This window comes from Sitophilus oryzae, unplaced genomic scaffold (assembly GCF_002938485.1).
Source record: "Sitophilus oryzae breed Bouriz unplaced genomic scaffold, Soryzae_2.0 scaffold_811_pilon_pilon, whole genome shotgun sequence".
Classification (NCBI taxonomy): Eukaryota; Metazoa; Arthropoda; class Insecta; order Coleoptera; family Curculionidae; genus Sitophilus; species Sitophilus oryzae.
Genome location: NW_022147430.1, coordinates 4,095,534 through 4,114,779, shown reverse-complemented (window position 1 = coordinate 4,114,779; position 19,246 = coordinate 4,095,534). Strand labels below are relative to the sequence as shown.

At 33.1% G+C, this 19,246-nt stretch overlaps 1 pseudogene; it reads right to left on the bottom strand.

Moving 5' to 3' along the window:
• The window catches only part of LOC115889212, a 32,785-nt pseudogene extending 13,627 nt beyond the window's left edge, over positions 1 to 19,158 (bottom strand).
• Between the last annotated feature and the right edge of the window lie 88 nt (positions 19,159 to 19,246).

Sequence of the window (19,246 nt, the reverse complement as noted above, 5' to 3'; positions counted from 1 at the left end):
TTTGATCTCCAGAACCATTACTGTTTAAATAGCCAACATAAAAACACCTGGGCATACAGAATGAAAGCAACGTCCTGCATAGTCCTGAAACCAGTTAAAACAAACCTGAGATACCACCTGCCTGAAAATTGCTCTTTAAAACACCGCCAGTCCAAATTCAATAACAAACCACTCCCCAGTTTGCAGTTCTTTGGGAGATACCTTCAACTGGCTGTATGCCTTTTTAGCCTTGTAAAGTACTCCCAAACCAACCTGAAAACATTGGGTCCCTCGGCTCAGTGCATTTTCCACTGAAAAAAAAATAAAGGCATTGAACAAAACATATCGAAAATTGGTTACAATATACATCGATAACCAAAGAGCATCTAATAGTAAAAACCATGACGCCCATCTAAGGAATCATATCCATTTCAAAGTTTGCAGCTTCCAGTGTGGGAAAAATATAAAACTAAACAAAAAAAAAAAAAAAAAAAAAAAAAAATTGAAAACAAAAATAAAACACATTTTTTTTTTTTTTTTTTTTTTTTTTTTTTTTATTATATATTATTTGTAATAGCTTTTGTTACATTTTTTTCCAATTTGCAAAACCTAAAAAATGGTAAATTGAATAAACAAATTTAAATCTGAATAGGCCGCACATGTCAAGACATTTAAGGCCATGTTGCAACATAAATTTAGTGCATCCAGATGTCGCCATCAATAGATTTAATAGAGTAAGCTCTTTGTTCTGTTTGCTGGCAGTTAAGCAACTGTTCAAACCACTCATCAAAGTTTTGCCTGCTGGGTGTGTGGGGCCTTGGGCTGAAGCTACTATTAAATATAGTATTGAGTAATGTACTTAGCTCTTTACAATTATGATTGAAAGTATTCGGAAACCCAGTATGCCAAAACAGAGAACAGTACAAACGTTAAAGCCAGCAAAGTTAAATTAATTTCAAGCGAAGGCTATTTGTTTACTGAATAGTTTTAGTTTACGATGATAGCAGCCTCTACTAACCGACGCATGCCCTGAAAGTACCCATTATTTGCGTCCTATAAAAGTTCATAACAATTTATAGTTTTTTTGCTGTTCAGATTACAGTCAGGATTTCAGTGTGGGCAAAGTTCATTGGTCCGGAATTTCCAAAAGCCTTTATGGAAACCTCATTTATGAAATATAACCTTCCATACTCCCTGTCTAATTTTCCTCTTTATTGTCACAGTGCAAGTGTTTTCAGGTATAGGCCTTGACATTTTTAACACCAATCATGAGTGGCAGAATTTTATTAAATCAGGTGGTCTAATTTGTCCAGGCACCTATTGCAGATATTTCTTTTTTCTTTAACTGAAACAGGCCTCTGAGCTTTGGGGAGGGGACAATCCTTGTTCTTCAACCTCTGAGTGCTCAGTCCCAAAATTCTTTAAAATGGAGGGGGTTTGGTGAGGCCTGTGCCACTTCTATTGTTTCTTTGTATCTGGCTGAGAGATAAAGGATCGTTTCAAAGCTTATTTTCGGTGGAAATGATCAATGTTGAAGCTATCTCTGACCAATTAGTTGGCTTCTTCTGTTATTTTAGATGCTTCTACTCATTCAGACTGATCAGTGTAGTTAAAAGGTTAACCAGAATTTATGCTAACAGGTTATATCAAAAGAGAATTTCCAGAATAAATCTCTAAAACAACTGAATATTAATTCAACTCATTTATGTCATATATACAATTCAAATCTCGATTTTATCTGAAAAATAAAAGTTAGGGGTGAAATACTTGAGACGCAACCTGGTAAGAATTTCTGAAAAGTATTTTGTAGTAAACCGCATTTTTCTTTTGTTTAAAAAAAAAAAAAAAAAAAAAAGTTTCCAAATTTATATACTTTTATTAGTAATTGTTGAAAAAACCCTGTAAGCACGGCAATTTCCGTGTCGCGTCGTTGCCAACACTGATGTACATCAAAAGTGATACAGAGGAAAACCCGCTTTAGATATTTTACTATTACAGTGAATCAGGCACACGACTATACAAAAAGGTCTCAATATAAAATTATTCAGGTCAGGGCCTTCAAATTTATTCGAATTAACGTGTTGTGTCGTCCATGGTTACGTCAACAAAATCAAATTTTTACGGCTAGGGAAAAGGATTAACTTAATGATGCTTATTAGGGTAGCGCTTGCTTGTTCTTTTCCTTATGTAAAAAGGATTTTAATTCGCCGACACCGTTATTGTTTGCAGGACTTTAACGAGTGCCGCTATCAAATTGTTTACTATTATTACGCTGAAATGAGGTGTTAATTTGAATTTATTAAAATTTCCTATGACTACTGTTTATTATGGGCTATTTCCACGCGATGACAGACACTACTCAAAAATGTAGCGCATACTGCGCATAAAGTTACGTAAGATTTTTAATTTCCCTTATGCAACAAACAACAACAAACTGAGCAACAAAACAGTATAGAAAGATTCATGTTTTTGATAAAAAAAAAAACAAATCACAAAAAATAGCTGGGAATAAAAAATACACTATACAAATAATACAATTAAAAAATTTAAGTCTTAAATTACAAAGAATATACATGGACACGAACAGTAAAATTTGCAATGATATGATTTTTTAGAGTTATAAAATATTAGCATTGACTTGACCAGTGTGTGAGATGATCAAAATTTTTTAAAAATTCAAAATTGTTCATAATTAAACATCACTGCAAAAATGTCGTTTACTGCATATAGCTCTCTCCAGTAAGTATGATTTAGAGCTTTGCGAAATACGAGAAAGAATGAAAGCGACTTATTGATATTCAAAGGCAGATGATTAAAAGCATTGTCATTGTACAGTATTAAACCTTTAACTGCTCCCAGAGCTCGGGGCTGGCAGATAAAGATCGTGCATTTCTAAGCGGATAGTTATGAGATGGCCTGTCGGGAATAAAGGGGGGCTGCGCTTCTTTGCGGATTGGAAGCAAACAGATTCAAAATGAATAATAAAGGGTGGAAGAGTCAGTATTTCGAAACTTTTAAAGAAATTCTGGCAATGAGTTCTACTGTTCAGTCCCAATAAATATCGAACTCTTTTGAAGTCTGAAAATACAATCAAATTTTGTTGCACCCTGATTTGGTTCCCTGCATTATAGAGGGTAGAGGTAAGAAGAAACATCTCTTATAGGCTAGGTGCACAGGAGCCGGCGCCGTCCCTGTTACAGTTCATGTTGATCGCATTAAAATAATATTGAAATCGTGGCTTTGTCATAATTTTTAAGTATTTTAGTTTTTTGAGAGATCCGGAAAGATCCGGTTATGGCGATATCGAAACAGAGGTAAGACAACAATTAACAAAAGCACGCCACTGAACGACACCATATGGAAAAATAAATACGTAGGTGTCGATCATGATGACCTACACAGCAGAAATCAGACCGGATACAGCAAAAACAAAAAGATCTTGGAAACAGGCAAGATGAAAATCCTCCGCACAATCACAGGTAAAACGCTGCTATATAGATAGCGAACGAAGCGACAACATAAGGCAAAAATGCAAGGTGGATAGCATTAATGAACGAGTATTGAGCAGAAGACGCGAATGGAATGAACATATACTAAGGACTGGCAAAGGTTAGTCTTGGGTCGATATTTCCGTATGTAAGAAGAAAAATTTACAATGCGTTTATAATGTGTACTGAACAAAGAGAGACAGTAAACACGTTGCCAAACGTATGGAATAAACCGAGAAACTGTGCACATCGCTAGTGACGTGGAAGGGGATATAGCAGATTTGTCGCAGTTGAACGGTCGACCCAATCAATACCTCTGTCGCCTTTAAAGTTCTAGGGAAAGGTGTAAATCATGCGTTCAACTTCACGATTTAATTACATCTCGTGATACTTAATTTGTTATTTATTAACAAGTCGTAATTCTCCCTGTAGCTTGAATTTTTTAAGGGCAAGCTAGAAACACTTGCATTTTTGGTAAAAATAAGTGGAATTGAGTGGGTTTTGATAGTGGTCGCGCTATTAGAACTATGAATTCAAAAATCGATATCTTGAAAATCTATTAGAAATAATAGATTGTAGTTTTTTCAAGAACTTTGTTAATATTTCTGGGTTGTATTTCTTTGTGGTGACAGTATGTGAAAATATTTATCAATAAAAAAAAATTACACGATTGCTAAAATTGCTATGCACTAAAAACTAAAAGTAAATGGATGGATTGTTTCCAATTTTTGAATGGAAAAACAACATTATCGAATTTTTGTTATGTAAACATATTAAAAATATCCTTGATCTTGAAAATAAAAAGTTTCCAATATCTAAGGTGGTTCTGAGTTATGGCCTGTTAAGTGTGTTGTTGAGTTTTTGAATTATCGCGATTACTGACGTTTCTCGTTATAAAAAAAATGACACCTTAACGATATCCTTATAACTCCATTTCAGATACTCAGAAACATGTCTAATGATTTTATCTAAAAAAAAAAAAAAAAAAGTATTTTTAAAAATAAGCGGTTTGCGATCGTGATTTTACTTTTTACCTGATAGGGAAGGCGTACCGACAACAACGCAACAGCACACCGTCGCGCGTCGCGTTGGTCGGTCGCATTTCTCTCACTCCGACTTAATAAGATCCCTATGCGACTACCTCTACACATGTAAATGCCGACCCAAACGTAACAGTTAAGCCAGCACGGTATAAGGCAGATAAGCCGAATGGACGAGAGAAGAATAGTAAGGTCAGCTCGAGACAAATCACCACTGGGAAGAAGAAGTACGGAAAGGCCAAGAAAAAGATTGTGTGGCCTAACCTTATCATCGATTGAAACTGTAGCATCATGTGAAGAATGAACAGGTAATCTGCCTAATATACGAGTAGAAGAAGAAGAACTTTTTTATGCAGTGATTGAAACAATAAAACACACCCAGATATGAGGTTTGTGTGATCGCAAGACCGCTGTTTTGGGTAGCAAAAAAAGTGAAAAGAATCCGAACTATGGGCGTCGTGTTGTGTTGTAAAAATCATTTCAAATGTTAATAAAATTGCCGAAAAATGTTAACGCGTAGGAGAGCGTAATTAAGGCGTTGTTGGGTGCAATAACATTTAATAACTCAAATTTTCTCGGATATTCAACTTCTCCTAAACAACATTTTATAGTTTCATAATTTCTCACACCGATTTGATCAAAAAGTGATTCAAGCAGTTCGACGAAACAAGTGAGTAAACAATCTTCAGATTAGAGCGCTTTACATAAATCTGTGCAGTTCCAATGTCACATTATACATCTACATAGAGATTCCATTTATATATTTACGTATTTTATGTATATAAACCAATCACCAATGCATATAAAGATAATACCGTGCTGGCAACTGTTACTTTTGGGTCGGCATTATACAAAAAGGAAGTAAATCTATTGGGGATCTTATTAAGTCGGAGTGAGAGAATGCGACCGACCGACGCGACGCGACGGTTGCGGCGTTGCCGATACGCTTTTCCCTCAAGTAAAGTAAAATCGCGATCGCAAACCGCTTATTTTTAAAGCGACTTTTTCGAAGAGATAACTAGATAAAATCATTAGACATGTTTCTGAGCATCTGAAATGGAATTATAAGGATATCGTTAAGGTGTCATTTTTTTTTTATAACGAGAAAAATCAAAGTGATGTGATAATTTAAAAACTCAACTTTTAACATAACAGGCCATATTGGCTTGGATATTGAAACTTTTTTTTTTTTTTTATTTTCATGATCGGATATTTACAATATGTTACATAAAAAAATCGATAAGGTTGTTTTTTCCATTCAAAAAATTGTAAACAATCCATCCATTTACTTTAGAGCATAGCAATTTTCAGCAAATCGTAATTTTTATTGATAAAGATTTTCACATACCGTCTGCCAAAGAAAATGAAAGAAATATTAACAAAGTTCTTGAGAAAACTACAATCTATTATTTAATAGATTTCTGAGATAATGATTTTTTTAAAATTCAGAGTTCTAATAGCGCGCCCACTATCGAACACCCACTCAATTTCTCACTTATTTTTTACCAAAAATTCAAGTGTTTAAATTCAAGCTATAGGGAAAAATTACAACGACTGGTTAATAAATAAACAAAATTAAGTATCATCGCGAGACGTAGTTAAATCGTGAAGCTGAACGTATGATGTACACCTTTCCTAGAACTTTAAGTACTGACAGAGGTATTGGTCGACCGGTTAATCTGCGAAAAATCTGCTTATCCCCTTCCACGTCTGTTGGCGATGTGCACAGTTTCGGTTTATTCCATACGTTTGGCAACGTGTTTACTGTCCTCTCTTTGTTCAGTACATTATAAACGCATTGTACTCTCTTACATACGGAAATCTCGACACAAGACTAACCTTTGCCAGTCCTTAGTATAAATAAATACAAGATAATACAACTTATTCTAAATTTAATACTAACGCACTCATTATTATAATACACTTTACTATTACAGTTAGAGTTATTTTTCTTTTATATTAAAAGTCAGTAAGTACGATGGATGGCAGGAACAATTATAGTTTTACGACTTTTTAATTGCCTCCGCACTGTAAATGTTATTCGCGTTGCATTTTAATTTAAAGTCTAACTTCGACACAATAGTAGTTGCCAATTCAAACCAGATATTCGTTGGGCTACACAACGACGACGATAAAATAATCTACCCTGTATGTCATATAAGGTATAAATAATTCACCACAATAAATTATAACGGAATATTACACCACCAATCACCTTTCTAGTAAAAATACATTTTTAAAATTAAAATCGAGATAAAAATAAATTTCCATTTCTCAAGTTAATAATGTGTCAGGCTATTTTTATGACACGTGCTGTCCAACATGCCATTCTATTTTCGAAATGTGAAAGAGAAAATGTGCATTTCTCTGATCAAAATTTATATTAATCACGTTTATTTTTGGTAAAAGTAGGTCAAAAGTATACGAACAGTCCGTTCTTTCAGATCATCGTTTTACAATCTGTTATGCACTTCTATGTCAATATTGACAACTATTTCCACATGTTGCAATTGCAATCAAAATTGTTTCACAATTCCAAGCCAGAGATAACTAAACTCCGGTTTGTCAAAATATTTATGAGTTGTTTTATCACTGTTTAATTACAGTTTTAATGGTCTCCAAGGAATGTTTAAAAATAAAGAGCGTTAACGTTCTATTATCTCCACAGGCCTACTTATTTAAGAATTACATAACTTTTGAGGCTATTTTTGTTGAACTTTCTTGTCTTGTCTTGTCTTGTCTCGGATTTGGCTTTGCTACTGGGCAATTGCCAGCTCAATTTTATGATGACCTCAATGTTGTCTGGCTGTCCACCATATTGGGGCCATCTATTCTTTTACAATTCTGGAATTCTTTCCTAATTAACAGACTATCAACTTGTTCTATTAGATTATAAGTGCTGTGAAGAAACTATTGTTTCGGATAAAACGTTGGGTCAAAGTCAACCATTATGGAGATATCGCGGTACAAAGATGGCGGAAAAATAATGTTTTTATTTTTATCTTGAAAACGAAAGAGATAGACTAATCAAATTTTATGGAAGCATTACTGTTTTGATAACACTTTCTGGTAATTTTTTCACAAAAATTCACAAAAATAATTTGTTAGTTTAGTTTGTTTAGAAACTTTTTATCTCTTGTATTTTTTGATAAAACTCACCGATTTGAAATTACAAAAATAAAATGTAAAGTATTACATGTCAGGAAAAAAAACATATTCTGATAAAGAATCTAGTGGGCTGCTGTAATTTTTTAAAAAAAATCTAGTCGGCCGCTGTTACTATTTAGGATGTTCCTAATATTTTTTTATTTGACATTACTCTACTGCAATACGTTATTATCGAGATGATTATTATTATCGTTATTATCACTAGATTCTTAATCTAAAAATGCTCTTTGTCCTGACATTTCGACAAGTTGACATGTAATGCTTTACATTTTATTTTTAATTTCAAATCGGTGAGTTTTATCAAAAGAACACAAGAGATAAAAAATTCTAAACAAGAGATTCTAAACAAACTAAACTATCCAAATTAAAACATTTGCATGTGTTTGATAAGATTTTTCTTTAAATTTCGTTAACAAGAATGATAGGGGTAGTTTATTTCAACCCCTTCCACTCATTTTAAAAAAGTAAAAGTTTGGGCTTTTGGTTTTACCTTATTAAGTAATTATCAGGTAGTAATTGTTAATTTTGAAGTTTAACTTAATATAATGTCTTCCTTAACAGAACGTCAACGATTAGTTTCTATCTCTTTCTGTTTTCAAGATAAAAATAAAAAAGATTATTTTTCCGCCATCTTAGTACCGCGATATCTCCCTAATGGTTGACTTTTTGACCCAACGTTTATAAAGCAAACTATCTTTTTATTTTGAACAAGGAATCACCCCCTAAAGTTTTTCATTTGTTTTGAAACACCCTGTATAATATATGATGTCTGGCCTATCATCACCGGATTCCCCTCTCGTTCAGGCCGGATAGTTATTTGGCACGCTTGGCGTAATTTTACGTTCCCTAGTCGCCAACCCTGCTATCGTTTCACTGTTCTGTGGAGGCGCGCGCTGTCAAGATCCTTGTCATATGTCAAGGCGCCTCTCCATGCTTAACCTCACTTTGTTTTGCCGCTCTGTTGTACCCCGGCTTTTAGAAATAGTGATTATTTAAATCTTGCTGTATAATTTGAATCAGCTGCTATTTCAAAGCAACAGGGTAGAGTTTTGGATGTCCCAACTTAACTTGTATTTGTATTTTGCTGGCACGTTGGCGTCCCTTTTCTTTTGTCCTCCAGAATGTTACATGGAAGAAAGGAGTTTATTATTGAGCCCTCGGAAGTAATTCGAGGTAGGTTTATTTTTGTTTATTAGACCTTGTTTGGTTTTTAAACAAGAGTTTCATATCTATGTATTGATTCCAAGGTACGGACTATTTACAAGGTACGGGCATTATCCAAGGTCCTAGGAGTATCCAAGGTACGGGTAGTGTTCTCCTGTACCGTTGTCTTATGGACGGACTGTGTCCAAGGTTATGGTCCAAGTTACGGACATTATCCAAGGTCCTAGTAGTGTTCCAAGGTACGGGTAGTGTCCCCATATTGCCACAGTATGGATACAGCGTAAGCCCCATGCTGCTTCGCTCCCATTTCTAAGCCTAGTCAGTAGCTACGGCTGTATTGATTCATGGTGTCCTCTATTCTTGCCCCTTTTGTTGTTTTGGCCAACATGATCGCCAACAGACAGTACAGAGAGATGAGCCTACCTCACGCTGCTACTCTTCGAAACAGGATTGCCTCAAGAACAGCTAAGTGTAGATTGAGTAGTTCTGGTTTTCAGTCGATTTTCAGTCTTAACTTAATAACGTACATCTTAAATAATATCGTACAGACTATATAATTAAATTTGATTAGTCTTATTTTTTACATTTAATTCAATTAAATGGTTAGATTATTAAGAACATTTATGTCGATTTAGTAGTTACAATATGATTTAGATTTTAGGTTTCATCACATTACGCCTTGTAATAGTATTACTTTTTATAGATATTATTATTGCACTAACATCATATAAAATATATCAAATTAATTAAAGTAATGCTACATTTCATATATTCTCTTAAACTTTACATGTCTTGTATTTTATCATAGTTGTTTTTCATAGATATTTAGTACAATTCTTAATACCACTTTCGTTGACATAACCACTATAATAATTATTAAAATTGTAGAATGCTATTTACCATCACAGTCCATCTTGAATAAATATAGTCATTAGTTTTAAGTAATATACAACTGTGTTTTCTATTTCTCTGTACATGCCTGGCGCCCAATATTTATATTTTTTTTTATTGTTATTAATTAGTTTTTTCTTTCCAGTGAAATACCTTATCCACGACTGCTCTCCGATGAAAAGCTACCGTTCGCAGTGGTAATGTTTATAAAAAAACGCTACAACGTTTAAGGTAAATAATTATTAAAATTACTTACTTTTGAGAAAATTTGTTTAAATTGGTATTAATTTTATTATCGCAACAATTTTCTGACCGACAGTAAAACTTTCGCGCAAAATTATTTATTATAGTCTCTATATAATTTTATAAGCAACATGTTTACGTATAATTTTGCTAGAAGATTAGGTTCTACTGGTGTCAACCTCGGGGCACTCTGTTGCCATTTACTTCTTACTTTTTAACATGCGAGGCCGGTAGAAGTGGACCGACTAACTCTAGCGACTCGTGGGAACACTATGAGATCAGAGTACCTAAACCGACGAGTAGCGACAGTCCCGTTTTTAATTTTCTTTGCGGCTGCGCAAAATAAGTAGGTTATCTGTCATACGAAGAAGCGAAGTTGCCACTGTTGCCATTTATCAAATATCTCTATATACTTTATTTCAAGTATACCTCAGACAACGAATCGTTTTTTTAATTATTTATTAGCAGTAAGATATTTTATACATTCAAATTTAGAAATAAGGATAAAACAAAACAAAAAAGATATGTATAAAACTTTATAATTAAATCCACTTCAAATTGTGAGCAGTGTATACCATGTTTATAGGACCACTTCATAAGTTGAGCAGTTAAATACGTAGTATATCTGTCAAACACGTCAAAAGAGAGAGAAAGAAAATTTGGTCCCACCACATCAAAAGAGCCGACGGTTTCTGTCGCTACTCGGCGTCTACGTACTCTGATGGTTTACACAAATGAAATCTATATTATACTAATTTAAACTAAAATTGTACAGTCTTACTCTATTCGATTGTACTTGAAAACTTCCTCCGGCTGAGCTACGGCGTATAGCTACAGGGTTGCTACGGCGGTGTACAGCAGCTCGGGGTACTGTCACTGGAGCCCTTTAGCAAATGTACAGGCAGGTGTAGGACTTCAAAAGGTGAACATAAAAACCCTAAATAATATTGGTTGTCTTAGAAAAGAGCCTCAATTATAGAACAAGGACTAGCACAACGTGTAGGAGTTAATAAAGGTAATAAAGAAAGACTAATCAAATCCGAACTTTACCTCAACGAGGGTTTATGATGTCCAACGAGTACCTCTCACGGACAACAGGAATGGATGGAATTCTGGACTGTTCTGTGCTGTACGGTCTGGATCGGTCTTCTTGCTCTACAATTACGAACAATCAAATAAGATTTAAGAAAGATAACACTCAACTAATCTTTCTACACCACGTGGGCGTGGAAAAGTCGAAAACCAGTCAACAATACGAATAAAAATCAGTTGAGCATTGACTTAGAATAGGCAGAAGAATTATAGCATACCTTGGAACTATTCGGGGACTTCTTGGGCACGTGGAATCGGGATATCGGTCGGAAAAATTTGGCTATTTTAATCCCATTGCGGAAATTGGTCGGCGGTCCATAAAAATCATCAAAATCCAACCACGTCTCTGACCAAATGTGTTTCCGAAGCCTTAATCCTTCTTTACGAAGACCTGCTATTCACCAACAGGGAATACTTCACGAAACAGCAGCCAGTTCTTCACGACGATATTCTCGGTCGGGGAGTACACAAGAAGTGATGCAAGGATTCGATTTCTTTCACAAAATCAGATTTCAACCGGAAATCTCCCTCCAGGATATAGATAGAGAACTATATATCTTGACTAGTCCAACTCACAAAAATGCATAAATAAAAAATGATGTTCTAGAATATTTTCTCCTTAGCCATATTCCATATCCGGGCAATGAACGAACTAAACTCAGAAATTCCACAATTAAAAGAACGAATTGCACACTGCGATCCACAGTAAAGGAATCAAGAACAAGCCTGGTGCATCAAGGAGCAAGAACCTCTCATCTCTGTTCCGGCAAGTAGCGAAAAAAGCCAGGGTGGAAAGCCATCCAACACTGAGAGGCAAGCAGGGACGTATCACTAACATTGCCGTTATTGTTGGACATGTGGTGCTGCCAAAGAATTACCCAGAGGCTTCACAGATCACCGACCAGCAAACGGATCTAGAAGAAGCGATACTGGACCACAAAATGTAGATCAGGATCAGCTGCGTTTTGGGGTGATACACTTTCGGGTGGACATGCTCCTCATAGATTGTGCTGAAATATGTAAGAAATATGTTGTTCGAAAAAGTCGATTACGGTCATTGATTTTTTAATTAATTTATTAAAATTAAAATTAACTCAAACGTTAATTAAAAACGTTAACTCAATACTTAAAATTAAAAACAAACAACTGAAACAAAAAAGTTATTAAAACAAAATGTTTGTTTATAGTATCATTGTTAGTATAATAAGAATTTCAATTCGATTATAAAAAAAATCTTGTGTGCAACATGTGCAAGAAGTGTATTTGTTGCACTCTACAAAATGCATGCGTCGTGCAACAAATATGTCCTTTTTGCAGTAGTTACACAAATAACTATTTTATCCCATTAAACTAACGAAAAACAGGAAAAATAGGTATGTTGGTCTCCCCTGAAAAAAGTTTTTTTTACATAAGAATTTGGTAAGAATGGCATCGATGACAATTTTCATACAGACCAGTGTAGTTCTTCATCGATCCCAACCACACTTCGTTAAAAATCATTTAACTAGAATACTCCGCGTTGAATGGCGTTAATATCAATTTAAGTATGAATTATTAATGATTTAAAAACCGAAAAACAAGTTCCATTATAAATCAAATAACTTTTTTTAAATAGAACGAAATAAAAAAAGTAAATAAAATAATGCAGTTAATATAATAATTAAAAAATAACATTTATTTTCCTATTCAATAAGAAAATGTTCTCAAGGTTTTGAATAGAACTGTGATAGAACCTAAAAATAAAATTATTGTTTTCCAAAATTTACTACATTGCTTTTAATTGGAATATTTTCTCTTAGTCATTCATTAGTGGGTTGAATTAATATCACGTAATATTTTCGTAACTTAATCTATTTTTAATAATAAAATGAATATCTAATTTTAATTATTTATTTGTAATTTTCATGAACAAAAATGTTATAGGTACAGAGTGATCGAAACTTGAAGCCTTGGTAGTAAAATGCTGAATATGTAAAACGAAATGGCAAAGTGGGTTAAAAAGTTCAAAAATATTCTTTTTTCTTCAATTGGCATCTTCACTTATTTTAATTTTAAAAATTAGGTATCTACCCCAGTGCAGTTATGACATTCACCATGTTGAAAAATTGCCATTGCAAAAATTTTTAGAAAGCTGCGACCATTGAAAATAGTTAGCCTTAGTAACCCTTATTAACATACTAAAAGTCCCCATTTGTCCGATGTGTGCGTCATCAAAGAAAATCGGCCGCCATCTTGAATTTTGGTACTTTTTGGGAAAAAATGTAAATAACTCAAAAACGGTTTGTTATAGCGAAAAACTGCAAGAGGTAAAAATTAAAGAGAATAAAAAACTCTATTAGAATCAATAAAAATAGTTTATTATTCTAACGCAATGACGTACAAAAAATTTTTGAAAATCGAGCAATTTTTAAAAGGAATCACCGAAATGCAAATTACTAATTTTTTAAGCTTATTAACAAATAACATGGATATATAGCATCAATACAACTGAAATACAATCCTTGTGACATTTTCAAGAAATATTTTATTGGTGGGTTAATAATATTTCAAAATTAACAAAAATTGTAAAAGCTATCCTTTACTAAATACATGTGTACTAATAATGTGCGAAAGCAGTCTCCACCTTGTCCCGGTCGGGGTTATTTGCACTTAAACCAAGGTCTTATTGTTACCATTTTGTAAACAACTTGTTTTTAAAAATACAGTGACAGTTTGAAAAATTAGACTACAGGTTGGAAGAAAAATAAAATGTAATGTAAACTGGGCGACTTTCAAACGTTGCAAAGATCCTCATCTGCGACAAATTACATATGTTTTTTGATCCTGCAGCACAAAATCTGAGCTAGGCGAAGCTGGGAAATACATTCTTATTTTCATTATATGATCGACATAGGCTAGCAAAAGATTTAGATCAGTTGAGGTATTTTAAATATAAAGCCCTTACATCTCGTCAGGTACTCCTTATAGTAAAAATTTTGATTTGCTACCTTACCTCCAACAACTAACGCAGCTGAAAATCATTATTATAGGACCTATTTATAAATGCAGTATTGGCTAAATAACGGAGAAGAGGCAACAGAATGTGGATGGAGTAAAAAAACGGATACCTTAGTTCCAACAACAATGTCAAACGCAATGGCACCAGGATTTGTATTGAAAATGATTTACTGTAATTGCAAATCTGGATGTAATAAACTATGTACCATTGCGATAAAAAAAGTAGTACAAGAATTATTAGTCCCAAATGGAACACCTGGTCTATAAGGATGTTTGAATTATATTGAATTTTTTTTTGGATTTAGCCAACACCACTGTTTTTTTTTGTTTATCCCTAATGCATCTGCAATGTCCCTTATGGGAACCCCATCCCTTAATCACGTAAATATAATCGATTTTTACTCTGAAGTTAAAGGCATTTTTTAAAAATTACGTGACACTGACACTATATTCTTGTGTCAGTGTCAGGTAATTTTTCAAACCAGACCAGCAAATTAAATCATATTTTGTTGTTGTACTATTTTTTTTAATGGCAATGGTACATGTTTAAAATCCAATATGCCATGTTCATGCTTGTGTGGTAACTATAATGGTATTTCTTGAGAGAAAAAACAAATATCGGTCGATGAAGAACAAATCGAATAAAATTGTAAATTTCATTTTTTTTCTAGAGATGACAGTTTGAAAAGTTACGTTACAAGTTGGTAACACATTTTTATTAAAATGGTCATAATTTGTAGGGGTATGTTTATAATGTATTTATCATAATGAAAAAGTGTTAAGATATTAGCTTAAGATCGTAGATGATATTTATGTCAAAAAGACATTCGCAAGCAGTTTATTACATTTTATTGTTTTCTTCCAGCCTGTAGCCTAATTTTTCAAACTGTCACTGTATTTTTAAAAACAAGTTGTTTACAAAATGGTAACAAAAAGACCTTGGTTTAAGTGCAAATAGCCCCGACCGGAACAGGGTGGAGGCTGCTTTCCCACATTATTAGTACACATGTATTTAGTAAAGGATAGCTTTGACAATTTTTGTTAATTTTGAAATATTATTAAACCACCAATAAATATTTCTTGAAAATGTCACAAGGACTATATTTCAGTTGAATTGATGCTAAATATCCATGTTATTTGTTAATAAGCTTAAAAAAATACTAATTTGCATTTCGGTGATTCCCTTTAAAAATTGCTCAATTTTCAAAAAAATTTTGCACGTCACTGCGTTAGGATAATAAACTATTCTTTACTGATTCTGATAGAGTTTTTTATTCTCTTTAATTTTTATCTCTTGAAGTTTTTTGCTATAACGCACCGTTTTCGAGTTAATTACATTTTTTCCCAAAAAGTACCAAAATTCATAGTTTATTACATTTTATTTTTTCTTCCAACTTCTGTAGCCTAATTTTCAAATTTGTCACTGTATTTTTTAAAAACAAGTTGTTTACAAAATGGTAACAAAAAGACCTTGGTTTAATTGCAAATAGCCCCAACCGGAACAAGGTGGAGGCTGCTTTCGCACATTATTAGTAGACATGTATTTAGTAAAGAATAGTTTTGACAATTTTTGTTAATTTTGAAATATTATTAAACCACCAATAAATATTTCTTGAAAATGTCACAAGGACTGTATTTTAGTTGAATTGCTGCTAAATATCCATGTTATTTGTTAATAAGCTTAAACAAATAGTAATTTGCATTTCGGTGATTCCTTTTAAAAATTGCTCGATTTTCAAAAAAAAATTTGTACGTCACTGCGTTAGGATAATAAACTATTCTTTATTGATTCTGATAGAGTTTTTTATTCTCTTTAATTTTTACCTCTTGAAGTTTTTCGCTATAACGCGCCATTTTCGAGTTATTTACATTTTTTCCCAAAAAGTACCAAAATTCAAGATGGCGGCCGATTTTTTTTGATGACGCACACATCGGACAAATGGGGACTTTTAGTATGTAAATAAGGGTTACTAAGGCTAACTATTTTCAATGGTCGCAGCTTTCTAAAAATTTTTGCAAATTTAAAATTATTTGCACTGGCCTATAGCCAGTTTTACATAAAACGTTAAATGCCGAACGCTTATTTTGCTACTTTTTCGGACTAGTGAAATGGACTCTTAAGTCATTTTATTCAAAAGTTTTATTCTCTTCTCAAATTTATATGACTAGCTTTTTCCCGCGACTACGTTCGCGTTACACCTCGAATCGGTCATGCATTGGTTTAAATGATTGTTTACTTCTTTATAGATAGAGCTAGTGAGCATTACCAATGCACTATTTAAACTATGTTTTCAAGAGTTTTAGAGCTACTCGTATTTCATATGGAAGTTATCAATTGACGATTTTCTGGGTATTATACAGGGCAAGTCTTGAATAAAGTGCAAATATTTTCAGGGCTGGTAGATCTCGATAAAAAAAAAACATATTTTCCCTTTACCGTTTTTCAAATAACTCCAAAATAACCGAGTTATTTTACTTTAAAAATTTCCAAAAAAATACTTTTTGCTTAAATTTTGAGAACCACTGCAGCTTTTCGGGTTTTTCTGTCTGGTAAATTTAATCTACTACCTATGTTGCCATATTATCAAGAAATTATGTTTTTTAACTAAAAAAAATCCTAAAGGGTTTTCAAAAAATTCCAAATTTTCAAAAAAAAATTTTGCGTAAAAACTCGTAATCGTTTTTCTGGGGTCAATTATACTACCGCTAACAATAATTGCACTTATTTAAGACTCGCCCGTATATCCTTTCAAAAAATCGATTTTGTTATTTTTTACTTTTTACAATAAAAAATTATTATTACATTAAAAAATTATCATTTTTTACTTAAAATTTATAAAAAACCGTCAATATGCCAATTTCAAGAGCATTTTTATTCTCTTTAAATATTAGATACCTATTATGTATTTGAAAAAAATCCGAAAATTTAAAAACCGTTTTTTATTTTTTCATCGCCTCTATATGACTTTATGACACACTTTGTATACCAAAAATCAGCAAAATTTCATTCACTATTCTAATCCCTAATGGTATAAATTTTATAAATTCGCTTTATCCAAATAATTAACTCATGTCTTTTAAATGATCCTTTGTGCGAATTTTTATATGTACAATCCCGAGGTCACCAAGTTTTATATAAATTTTTACTAACTTTACTCATTTAGCTAATGAATTTCAAAAACCTCTTCTAATTCCTTTTTGGAGGATTTCATTCTTCTAGATCAGATACCTAGTAAGGAATTTTCATAAAACAAATTGTCCCGACATAATTTTACTCTCTAAGAGGATGAATTTCCTAAAATCGCTTTGTGTAACTATTTTAACAGTAATGTAATTTAAACGAACCTTTCGGCTAATTTAGAATTTTAGAATTTAGAATGAGTGGGAGGGGGTTAATCACTTAGACCTTAGAGATCCATTGTGTCCCCCTTTCTTGAATCATAACTCATCATACAGTCCCAGGGCTTTGACAAAAGCCAGTATCTGGGACGGTTTTATAGAGGGTAGTTCTCCATCTCCAATATCAGTCGTACCAAAATTCATGGCACGAATGGTTGTCGTCTCGGCGCACTCAGTGATGAGGTGTACTGGTGTTTCACCATCTTCCCCACAGAATCTGCATTCGCCGTTTCTTCTTAGTTTCAATCTACTGAGGTGTTCATTGAGGAGACAGTGTCCTGTTAAAACCCCGTGACAATCCGAAGATTGTTCTTACTCAGACCCAGGAATATCTGTGATTTTTCTTGATCATAAGCCCTCAGAAACTTCTTCGAGTGTCCTAGACCATTGCAAGATTTCCATTCCAGGTTGCGGATAGAATCTTCCAAGTTCTTGAGTTCCGCCTTGAGTTGGTTACCACTTGGAAAGCAGAACGGTTCTGGTCCAGTTAGTGGAGTGTTCGCTCCTTTCCTAGCTAGATTATTTGCTTTTTCATTGCCTTCTATCCCTTGGTGAGCAGGCACCCCGTAATTTAAACGAACCTTTGGGCTAATATTTATGTATCTAAAGCCGGCGGTATGAACTGTCCCCTAAAATATCTAAAAACTTATATAATCTAACTGACACATCACTGACAATGAAAAATAATAATTTATTTCTGGAGGTATTGTGTGTAGGTGTTTTTCAGGTATGTTTTAGTATTTAGTCATTTTACACAAAGAAATAGCCATTAAACAATATAAAAATACTGCATAACAAATCTACACATATATACCTTTCATTTAAAAAAAGAATCATTAAGATTGGTTAAGCGGTTTCGGCGGGATGGATGCAACAAAAAAAACCTTTGAGCTTTTATATAGGTACTATGTATGTATGGATGGATGGATAAGTGAATAATAATTAATTTTAATAAATTGTTATATATATTTATAAAACTTTCAATACATTTTTAAGACGATTACAATAGAAAAAAAATGGATTTTTGACTTTTTAACAGCTTTACCCAGGTTATAAATAATTATTCCTATATACTGCTATCAATAAATTATTTTAATACCGATCGATTACTGTTCGTTTTTATTTTATATTTCCCGATATGTTATATAAAATATTTGTAATATTTTTACTTATTATCAACAAAATTAAATTTATTACTTTACTAGTTATCTTCATAATATAAAGTAGCCGATATGTAAGTACTCTGTATTTTACACTTGATATAGATTACGCAGCAATATTATAAGTAATGTAAATAGCTATGATCATTACTTTTACATCACTCTGTAGAAAACCTACCCGATTTTCTTTAGGTAATAAACTTAGATTCGGTTAATTAAAACACTTTCGGTACAAATAACAAAATATTATATTAATAAAGTGCGTACGCCCGACAAAATAATACAGAGAAGTGTCTTCAATACAAAACTAAACTCGACTAATTCTAAAAAGAATAAAAACTTATAAACTATGGGTATTCCGGCGGTCAAAGAGCGAAGGGAAGTGAAAAAAATCGATATTTTCTAAAAATAGCAGGGACTGCATACAGTGAACTGCCGAAATCGTAAATTCTAACAAATAATAAAAATAAGGAGAATTCGCACTGTCAACGTTAACATCTTTTATCTCTTTTACCTTTTTTCGTGCGTATCCAACATCCTCCCACCTGAGGAACGATAACGTTCAAGTTAGCGTAACTCACAAAAAACTTCAGAAAAGAAAGATACAAACAAAAAAGCTTATCAA